Raw genomic sequence first — 11,572 nt, 5'->3', positions numbered from 1 at the left:
AACGTAAAAGGGAAAGTAAATATTTTGAACTAAATGAAAATATAAACACAAGACATTAAAATTAGTGAGGTACAGCTAAAGCAACTAATTCTTCTATTGGAAAAAAAGAAAAATCTAAAATTAATAATCTAAGTTTCCACTAAATAAAACCAGAGAAAGAAGAGCAACTCAAATAGAAAGAAGGAAATAATAAAGAGCAAAAATCAATGACATAGAAATGAACAAACAATAGAAAAAAAAATGAAACCAAAAACTGGTTTGTTGGTAAAAGAACAATAAAATTGATGAAATTCTATCCAGACAGATCAAGAAAATAACACAAAACAGAAATTATCAACATCAGGAATGAAAGAGGAGACCTCATTACAGCTACTGGAGAGATTAAAAGAAAAAGTAATATTAGAAAACACTTTATGCTGCTGCTTTAGGACAAAATCAGTATTTTTTGGAAAAAATAGAAGCACATACAAGTTATATTTCTCAGTAACTATTCCTTCTCAGTGTAGTCTCCATCATTTATAATAATTATAACTTTTAGCCAAAGTAATTCCATTTTACAGAGAAAACTGGAGGGAGGGGATCGGTGAATAATGTGAACTGTCACACCCCAGTAGTTTATCAGACTACCAGAATTCATGAATTCATGTAACATACTTTCTACAGTTGCTAATATCCCCTATACAATTTCTCAATGTGGCAAAAATGAACATGTTTGTGAACATGACCCAAAGATACCATCTTTCAATAGTATATAGAAATAAGAAGCAAAGGTAGAAGTTAAAATCAATCAATTAATTAATTGACTAACAATTAATACTTTAGTATTAAATCTTATTTACAAATGATGGTATCCAATTATTTATCCATTAATTAACCCAATTTAATATTAATCCGCGGGGCACCTGGGTGGCTCAATGTCCGGTGCTTCATTTTGGCTCAGATCACGATCTGGGTGTGGCGCCTGCTTGGGATTCTCTCTCACCCTCACTCTCTGCCCCTTCCTCCTTCCCTCTCTCTCTCAAAATAAGTAAATTTAAGAAATACTAATCCAAGATTTTAAGTCACTTAGATCTTAGAAATCCATCTTCAGGTTGATACACTATAGAACATAATTACTAATAAAATAAAGTTCATCAGAATTGAGGATCGAGCTGGTCAAACAGAAATTTACACTTTTCATAAGCAAGCATTAAGTAGAAGTAATGCTAACTTATTTGATCAGTAAACCTGTATATGTTTAGAAAAATATACCCAAGTGTAAGAAAAAGGTACACTTGTATTACATATGTCACTGATAAATCACAGAAGACATAGCTGTTTTTATTAAACCAAATTATAAAACTAACCAGGTGTGCCACAATTATTTACTTAAACTATGTGAACTTGAATTCTTAAAATGTTTCTGAGCTGGTTTCCCTTTTAAAATACTTCTTAAATCTAGAATTTTTTATAATTTTTTTTAATGTTTATTTATTTTTGAGAGAGAGAGTGTGAGCAGGGAAGGGGCAGAGAGAGAGGGAGACACAGAATCCGAAGCAGGCTCCAGGCTCTGAGCTGTCAGGACAGAGCCCAACTTGGGGCTCAAACCCACAGATTGTGAGATCATGACCTGAGCTGAAGTTGGCCGCTTAAGCGACTGAGCCACCCAGACACCCCTTTAAATCCACCACTTTTTAAATCTTAGAAGTTATATTTTATTTTCTGAGAATTATAGAAATATTATACTTATATAAGCACTTATCTCATAAGCCAATCAGAACAGGGCTCCTTTAATTTTGGAGAGTTTATAATCTAATTTATTAATACCACCTAGATTTAGAAAAACATTATACATACATACAATGAGAGGGAAAAACCTTTTGAATTACAGACACACATCCACAAAGATACAGAGTTTATAGCTTTAGTTCCAAATTTTCAATTGTCAAGAGTAAACACGGAAGCACAAAAAATTTACTGGTTCAGATTATCAGAGACTCTTTTCCTTCCTGGTGGAACACAACATTCTTAATTGGTTTGAGCCCAAACAGATGAACAGGAAGACAAAACTAACAAACTACTTTCTCTGTTTCTCTCACCCACAAGGACTAGATCTCTACAAATCTTTAATCCATGCACACAGCTCACCAGACAATAATACTATATTCCCAATCACTCTACCAACAGTAGGCAATGACTTATTGCTGTAAGCAAAACAAAGACAAATCAAAAAATTAATGGAGAACAATATTAAAGTTTGAAAACACAGACACTCAGCAAAGTTCTAGTGGCATTTTGAGAATATATATATATATGTATCCCACAAGCTACGCTTACATGGTAAAAAGTATACCTGGTTTTGTTAGGTAAATCCATTGGGCATCTCAGTAGAAGACCTACAAACTGTTAAAAGACGATTTAAAATTTTTAAATACATCAAAATGACAGACAGCCATATCCTGCAAGAGCTAATTTCATAGCAACATAAGCTACAGACATCTTCCCAAAATGTACAGTGGTGGATGGTAGATTGTTAAACCCTGCCATTTAAAGGAATGTTCTACACTTGAGTTTTAATGACTGGAAATGTGTTACAAAGAGCTCATCTTTGGAACTAACTTGTGTGCAAGACCAGCCAATTGAATAACTTGGCCTGTTCAGACACGAGAATACTGAAAATGGCAGAATTCAAAGATGAACTCAGGAAGTGCCGTTCAGATGATACTCTCGACCCATCCCACTACAGTGTGGTGAAGAGTTCCAGAAGCCCCCTTTTCACTCCTGGTGAAGAATTTAACTTGACAACAAAAAAGTGCCCATATTTGGCAGGTGTCCTGCCTGCATATGTTACAAGCCTGCAGTATCAAGAAGACCCAGATGGTGACACTGTTCAACATGAGGTCTTAGGTAACTGGTTCTTAAAATACCTGGAGCACAGAACTGCATCCAGAAATTACAGCTGGGAAAAAGGAAAAAGGAAAAAGGAAAAAGGTGAGGTTTAGGAAGGATTTTTTTTAAAAAAAAAGGTAAAAATCATGCCTTTCATACAGATATAAAATGAATATGTACTAAAGATATTAGAGTATATTAATCAATGAAGGTAGATGTTGTAACCCTTTCAAAGGAGAAATTAAAAATCACAAATATGTATGAAGTAAATAGATATTGAAATGAATGTGCAAACGGTAGCAAAACTAACTTCTTCCATAGTGATAGAAGTCAATTGAACCTCTACTGGTCAGGACAGATATTTCAGATCTATAAACAAGAATTACTTTGCACTGCTATCAGTTATCTACAATTTACAGAGTTTCCACAGGATTGGAAACAGATAACCCTGGAGGGTATTCTCACGAACCTAAACAATGAAGTTGTCCACCTGGGCACAAGTTTTTCCCATAAAGGGACACCACTCCCCTGAAACCAGAAGACAGGAAATAGAGATGCCTGTGTATTTAGGTAAATTTGCAGTAAGGACAAAAAATTAAGGAAGCTCATCTCTGATAGTCTCTCTTGTTGTTTTATTTATTTTTTCCTTCAGTGAAGCAGAACATGAGGTTATTTGCTACAAATAAAAGGAACTGGCTGCTGTGAAAGGAATTCATGCATAAAAATATCTCACGTCAGCCTTACCACAGTGACTTTCTCATTTCATTTAAAGTAGCCTGTAAAACACAGATAAGTCATCTGGAAGATAGGCCGGATCATCCTTTCCATGGTCGGCACAGGCTAATCCTCTGGACACTGTTAAGAAGTTAGGTCTAGGAATCTATCACTAGGCAAGTTTGGGAAACAGTGCTCTAGCATAGTTTACCTTATCGGGTTCACTAGCAGAGCCCTGAAGAAATAAAACCCAGGAGTGGTGAGTTTTGAAAGATCCTTGGCGTTCCTTCCAGGTGAGACATTTAGGAGAAGTACTGAGAAATACTGGGCAGTCAATGAGTGCAACACGAGGGAAGGGGGTAGAGCCATAAAAGGGAGGGAGTAGCAAAGGAAGGGGCCTGGTGGGGAGCTCACACAAGCTTCAGCTGATGCACAGTGTGTCTGCTGGAAAAGAAAGGAGACAAGAGGCAAGAAAGAAGGGTGCTGATAAGCCTGAAGCAGATCTGTGAAGGCTGAGATCTCACAGTAGAGAGAAATGGAGAACAATTAAATCAGTACCCTCAGGGGAAGGCTCTGGCCCTTTAAAAAGCTCTTTGTGGTTTATAACCTGCAGCCTAGGTTGATAACCCCTGTCCCCCAGCTGGAGTTCACCAAGTGAAGCTGATCATTGATGCCATGGTTCTAAGTGATTTCTCTGTTCCCTACTCAAGAGGATGTGAGGATTTGGGTTGAGTTTCTTCTTGATAATTAGAGTAAAATTCCTGAAGAGGAAATGACTTGTGGTTTTTTCCCTGTGATTTCAATTGTGTCATATCACTGAATGTTCTCTTTCTGTGAATAAAAAGAAAAAGAATAGGTCGACTTTCCATTTATCAGTGTGTACTATCCTACTGTTGCAGTCAAACAAGAATTCAGAAATGTGGCTGTAAAATGGCAGGCTTGAAGTCTTTTACTCTTTGCATTGTAACCTACTGCAAACAGTATGGCCTACTAATACGACAAGTGGTACAGTGGAAACAGCAATGGGTTTGGCCTCACAAGACAGGACAGCCAGTGCCAATATTGCCCAGAGAAATCACTACACACTTACCTCAGCTTCAGTTTTCTTTTCTCAAAAATGAGATGCTACATCTCTTTGGATCTAAAATGCCACTGATTATAAGACACACCATAGTTTTACATACCACTTAAAAAAGGAAAGATAATCGTTTTATTCCACTGCTAATATACACACTTGGAATGATTATGACAACAGTTTTGGTAATAAATCCCAAATGTTCCAGAATATAAAAATAAAACTCATGTTTCTTATTAAAAAATTCAATGAGCTGAGAAAAATCTTCATTTTTAATTTTTTTTATAAGAAAAATGCTTTAAATCAATCTCTCCTAAAGTCAATTGGTTAACAACACCTATTGAAACTTTCTTCTTTTCTTAATAGTCAATTCTTAAGATACAAAAGATATCTAACTAAAAGGCCACCTGCCTTCTAACTTTTCTATAGAACTTCCAAAAGATGTGATGAGGAACACTATCTCCCCCTAAGAAAGTGATTGGAGATTTACACATACCAAACCAGTGAAAAGAGCAAGTATTGTTTTTGTCAAAATGTAAATATGGGATCTTAAAGATTCTTTGGTTTAGCAGAAGTCAATAGTGTTAGTGTTGCAAATTTGTATTGTGATGACATGAGTGTGATTACAAATGTATACATGAACTGGACAAATGTGTTCAGTCAGTGAGGTATGCAATGTAGATGGGAGGAGTTACGGGGGAAGAAGAAACAAGAGGAACAGCACTGTAGGGGAACACAAGAGTTTGGGGGGAAAAGGGCAACTGTGTAAAAGAAACAAGAGAATAGAGTAAGGAAATCGAAAATGTTAAATTTGAATGTCTCTAGCACATTATCTACTGGATGAGGCTTTTCAATTAATGGATAGCCTGACAGAAAGCAATGTTCAGAAAATAAAAACACATCAGGCTGCGTTCAAACAGGGATGAGGCTGGGTAGAGCTTTATCTCTTAATCCAACTGATTGTACACAAGAATCCTTGTAGCTGAAGGATTATCGGACTGTGAGGAACAGGCACCTAGAGACCCAGCACTCAGGACCAACATTAAGTGGTTCCAGAAGAGTGTCTTAGGAAACAAAAACACAACTTCAGTTTAGCCCAAGAAAGGTAATTTGTTGGCGCACTTAAATTATGGAAAGGGTAGAATGATCCAAAGACTCAAACATCAATACTCTTCCTTCATGTCTTGTTCCAGTCTCTCTCTCAATTTTCTTCCTTGGGGCATATAATTTGGACACCAGGGGCCTGGGGTTTGGGTTTATTTAGATCCTTACAGCTCATGAGCCAATGGTTAAAAACAAACCGACAAACAAACCACCAGACCCTCTAACTGGACTTTCATCATGGTACTCTAAAATCATGAAGTAAAAGATTTCTGGGAAACCATCATGGAGGGTCAGGCTGAAGACCTCCCCTGAACCCACTGATTCAGCCAGGCATTACATACCTTAGGCTGAGATACAATACGAAGTAAACGCCAATGAAAACCACAAGATTAAAAACTGGAACCAGGATTTAGTTAGGCCTTTATATCTAAATTTTCAAGAAACATTGAGGAATGAAATATGAGTTAAACCACATCATCAATAAGAAACGAGCCAAATGCAAGAATTGTGACGGTCCCCAGGGTAAATACCCTGTTTCGCCAATAAGTAATGGCATGACGAGAAATAGGAAGTCCTTGGGATAATAAAGACCTAGAAGCATAGCAACCAGATACAATGTGGGACAGGGCCTCCTTTGGGTACATAGGACACACCAACTATAAAATGCATCATCGAAAAAGTCAAAGACATTTGAAACTAGAGTGGATATTAGATAGTATTAAGGAATTACCTTAACTTTCCAGGTGCTTCCTTTTTTTTTTTTTTTTTTTTTTTTTTGAGTATTCTTCAGGGAAGTTTAAATGGGAAATGTGCTCTAAAAGTGTGACGCCGGCACCGCCCTGCCCAGCCCACCCAACGCACGACGGCGGCCTCACGGCCCGCTCGCCCCCGCTCGCCCGGCCCTCGAAGCGCCGAACGCACAGGGGCTTTCTTCGTGCTCGCCCCTCCCGACATGCTCCGCGGGGCCAGAGCGACCGCCACAGGACCCACGGTCCAGGGCCTGGATCCCACGAACGGCCCTCTTACCCAGGGTGCTCCGGGCGCGGCTCTCATTTGCATGCCCCACCCGGCAGGTAAACTCGACAGGTCAGTCGCGGCCTAGCCAGCATAGCACCAAACCTGAGAGCCTCACGAGTCGCTCCTGTCATCACATTTCCCCCAAACGTCCCGAGGTCGCCGGGAAGACGCGCACATCAGTCACCCTAACTAAGAGAGGCAGGAGGCTGCCGTGCCTTATATAATTGGTGGACGGAGGGTGTAGCGTGCTCGCTTCGGCAGCACATATACTAAAATTGGAACGATACAGAGAAGATTAGCATGGCCCCTGCGCAAGGATGACACGCAAATTCGTGAAGCGTTCCATATTTTGCGCAGCTCCCTGGCGAGCCTCTACTCTGACGATTACCTCTGAGGAAACGGTGTCATGTCAGAACACAATGTGCGGCACTGAATGATAAAATTGTGACATTTCACTAGAAAAACACTCCTGTAAAGCAGTCTATGACTTGTAAACGAAGCTGGGTTACAGCTGGAAATCTATGTGCAAATATGTCGTTTCTACATATCACGGAAACAAGATGTCAACTTGAATTTCTTTATAGAACTAAAAATTCTGAAATTGGCTTACGTATGGTCCTGTCTCCTTCAACAACACAAATTCCAGAAGGCCCAAGAGTATTGGCTCCGGTGGAGTAGAACACTAGCACATAAATTGGTCCATGAATCCTTATCAAATCATTCCTAAATTATTAAACTGCTAAATCAATGAATCCTTACTAAAGGAAGTAAACAACATCAGCGCACATTTCTTGCGTCTACGTTGTGACATTCTTCGGTCGTTTTATAACTGAGTCCATACACCCTCTGTCACGAGGAGGTGCACTAAGGCAGGGACTGTTAACTGTTTTACAAGGGGTGGTTACACCGGATTAGATCAATGTTGGCTGCGGCCTGTGGATCCTAGATCTCCAGGACCAAGAGAACTGGCTAGAAGCAGCAAGCCCACTGGGATCTGCTTTCACACATCTGTCTGAGACCACTTTGTATACCTGTTAAAACATCAATGGCATCTAAGAAGTATTCAGAAACGCCGGTTTGTCTAAATCAGACGGATTCTGTGATGGGAACTTTGATTAAGAGGAAAGTTAATTACCCAAACCAAAAGCAGATTTTAACCAACGAGAACAAGCGTTAGGATGCAGGTACCAGGATTACCTAGGTAATTCAATAATAATAAAGTGGTGGGCGCCCACAGAATGATGTCAGAGGGCTATCAAGGTGGTCTCACCTCCAACCACACAGGGTTCAGTGGAACGGCAGAACCTCGCAGGTGTGCTGGACTGGTAGCTGCTAGCTGCAATGCTTAAACTCCCAGCGGGCCTCCAGAGCTACCCTCCCATCCCCCATTTTTGTGCCGGTCCTCAAAAGGATATCGATAGTTCGCGGGGGAGCTGCGCAAAATATGGAACGCTTCACGAATTTGCGTGTCATCCTTGCGCAGGGGCCATGCTAATCTTCTCTGTATCGTTCCAATTTTAGTATATGTGCTGCCGAAGCGAGCACGCTACACCCTCCGTCCACCAATTATATAAGGCACGGCAGCCTCCTGCCTCTCTTAGTTAGGGTGACTGATGTGCGCGTCTTCCCGGCGACCTCGGGACGTTTGGGGGAAATGTGATGACAGGAGCGACTCGTGAGGCTCTCAGGTTTGGTGCTATGCTGGCTAGGCCGCGACTGACCTGTCGAGTTTACCTGCCGGGTGGGGCATGCAAATGAGAGCCGCGCCCGGAGCACCCTGGGTAAGAGGGCCGTTCGTGGGATCCAGGCCCTGGACCGTGGGTCCTGTGGCGGTCGCTCTGGCCCCGCGGAGCATGTCGGGAGGGGCGAGCACGAAGAAAGCCCCTGTGCGTTCGGCGCTTCGAGGGCCGGGCGAGCGGCGGGCGAGCGGGCCGTGAGGCCGCCGTCGTGCGTTGGGTGGGCCGGGCTGGCGCGACTGAGGTTTCCCTGAGAGACTGCGAATTGGTTGACCTGCTTGGCTACCTTGGTGCAGGGTGGAGCACGGGTCCTCCCAGCAAAGTACGTAACTTGTCACCGGTATTTCACCCGTGACACAGGGACCTTTGCCAGTTTCCAGAAGGGTTTGTTGAAATGAGCCCAGCGTCCAGCCCTCGGGGAGATTACCGCCAACGATTTGACCACTCACTTCGGAACACGGAGCACCACACTCTAGCTTGTCCTGGGGCTTGCGAGAACCAGCACGTGTCTTGGCCCCAGTCCATTCTGCGCAGGCGCCAGTGGGAACCGGGAAGGTGGTGCGGAGGAGCCCGGATGGGTGGCCACGCCCTTCACAGGTGCCTTCCTCCTAGGTCATTTGCAGCCAGCAACCGGATGGAACGCTGAAGAATGCGGTTAAGCGCACCTGTTTGACCTCAGAGGCGGATTCAAGGAATCACACTATTAGAATTGAACTGGAGAATCATTCTTGTACTTCCTTATACTTCACCGCACCTTAGCCCTAGCCCTGTTACGACAAACAAGCGCAGCAGAGCTTTTTGCAGGGAATACTGGAATGTTAGTGTTAACTATTTTGATTTGAACTACTGCAAAAACCATACTGCAAAAACCATACTGCTCAAGTCACGGCCTTGTGAAATGAGGGCCAAAGGTCTTGAAATGAGGGCCTCAAATGGTTACAGTACTCCATATATTGAAGTAAAATGAAGGGCAGAGGTTTGCCTGCATTGTGTTAAAATGGCACCCTTAAGGAATATGGCATATTTGTATATAATAAGTGGAGTTTTGCTTCTTTTTTAAATGTGTTTATTTTATTTTATTTTATTTTATTTTATTTTATTTTATTTTATTTTATTTTATTTTATTATTTATTTTTGAGAGAGAGAGCGCGCGCGAGCGGGGGAGGGGCAGAGAAAGAGAGGGAGACACAGAATCTGAAGCAGGTTCCAGGCTCTGAGCTGTCAGCACAGAGCCAGAGGCGGGGCTGGAATTCACAAACCGTGAGATCATGACCTGAACTGAAGTTGGACGCTCAACCGATTGAGCCTCCCAGGTGCCCCGTTGTTTCTTTTTTCTTGCCTATGGTTGTCCTACCCTTGCTCTGAAAATATGACACAATATTTTGAAGTAAAGACCTGAGAAAGATCAGTAATTTTGATAAGTTTTTTTTTAATTTTTTTTTTTTACATTTATTTATTTTTGAGACAGAGAGAGACAGAGCATGAACAGGGGAGGGTCAGAGAGAGGGAGACACAGAATCCAAAACAGGCTCCAGGCTCTGAGCTGTCAGCACAGAGTCCGACGCGGGGCTTGAACTCATGGACCTTGAACTCACAGACCGCGAGATCATGACCTGAGCCGAAGTTGTCCGCTTAACCGACTGAGCCACCCAGGTGCCCAAGAAGTTTTTTAATTGGTACCCAATTTTATGATGTACAAAAAGAAAGTAGTGTGAAACCGTATGAAAGTTTCTGGTATTGCTGAGACAAAAAATAGAGAAGAAACAGAAAGCCTACAGAGATTATTGGTAAACCTATTTTTCCCTTTGTCCATTATAATTCTTTTCTTTAACAGCTTTTGAAAAGTAATAAAAACACTATGTTCTTCTCCCCCTCAAAAAAAAAAAATAGGCAAAAACGACATGCCTATTGAGTTAAATTGCCCAATTACAAATAAAATATGCTTTGATATATTTTTTCTAATGGCTTGTCTTTCCAATAAGCCATTTCTGATTTCAAAGCTATTAAAAAAATAGTAGATTGTTGTTCAATTATATGATTTGAAGAAATATATCAAAACCCTTTCATGTTCTTGCTCTCTTTAGAAACCTTACAACCAATTTAAGAGATACATGGTTAGAGGAGTCTATATTTGGAAGGATGGTTAGAGTTCCAGAGTCATGAACTTGAGGTCTCTACTGGTTGTAAGCTCTTCAGTCAGGCTACACTCCTGGATGACCACGTTTAAACCCTTTATATTCTAAAAAAAGAAAAAAATATTTACTTTTACAGAACGAAAAAGTTGAAGCTTTACAAGACATCAAATCTTTTGGGAGAAAAAAATCTTTATAATGGTTTTAAATTATCAGATGTCGTGGCACTCCTGCACAATGTGCTGTCGAGCTACAGCAGAATTTCCCACAGGTGATTTATGTTTGACCCCTTTTAAAGCAAAAAATTCTAGACCGCTAGCATTGCTGAAATTACTTCTATTTTTTTTGTCATTTAAATATGTATAAACATAAAACAGGGTAGAAACCACTTATTCAAATAAGCTGTTATAAACTCTAAAACCAAAGCAGATTTACATATTAAATACAAAACTACAAGTCAATACAAGTCAAATTAACAACATTAATTTATTGCTGTAGATGATGTTTGGCTGAAACAAAATCACCACTGTTGGGTTTGATAGTGGAAAGATGTAGCCTCAGGTTCAGTTCTCTACTTAGTCTGTTTCTGTGCAGTTGCAGAGAATACCAAGAACATACATATGTTCTAAAAACACTAAACCTTTATTTACTACCAAATTATATAGATACTGGAACAGACATTTTGTTCTTATTTTAACATCTATGAAATCAGGACACAATAGACAGTACATGGGCACTCAGAGTCTATGAAATAGCATAGTTCAAGAAAATCAGACCTCATATTTAACACTCTGTTAGTGAGAAATCCTTAAATGCCAATATATTACTTGATGACTCTGTTATTTATTCCAACTTGGAGTTAGCATAATAATATAATTGAAATCACCACTAAATATATCATCAAATTTTGCTGAAATTTGAAACAA

The 11,572-nt window shown here is 40.5% G+C and overlaps 2 non-coding genes across 2 annotated transcripts; one reads left to right on the top strand and one right to left on the bottom strand.

The window, feature by feature from the left end:
* The first annotated feature begins 7,023 nt into the window (after positions 1-7,023).
* On the top strand, positions 7,024-7,130 carry LOC122223266. The gene has a single exon (XR_006204152.1). It is a non-coding gene; the product is annotated as a U6 spliceosomal RNA (small nuclear RNA).
* Positions 7,131-8,216: 1,086 nt separating this feature from the next.
* Positions 8,217-8,323, bottom strand: LOC122223265. Its single transcript, XR_006204151.1, has one exon. It is a non-coding gene; the product is annotated as a U6 spliceosomal RNA (small nuclear RNA).
* Positions 8,324-11,572: the final 3,249 nt, after the last annotated feature.

This window comes from Panthera leo, chromosome B3 (assembly GCF_018350215.1).
Source record: "Panthera leo isolate Ple1 chromosome B3, P.leo_Ple1_pat1.1, whole genome shotgun sequence".
Taxonomy (NCBI): Eukaryota; Metazoa; Chordata; class Mammalia; order Carnivora; family Felidae; genus Panthera; species Panthera leo.
Note: the sequence above shows the minus strand (reverse complement) of the source record. Positions and strands in the feature narration are given on the sequence as shown.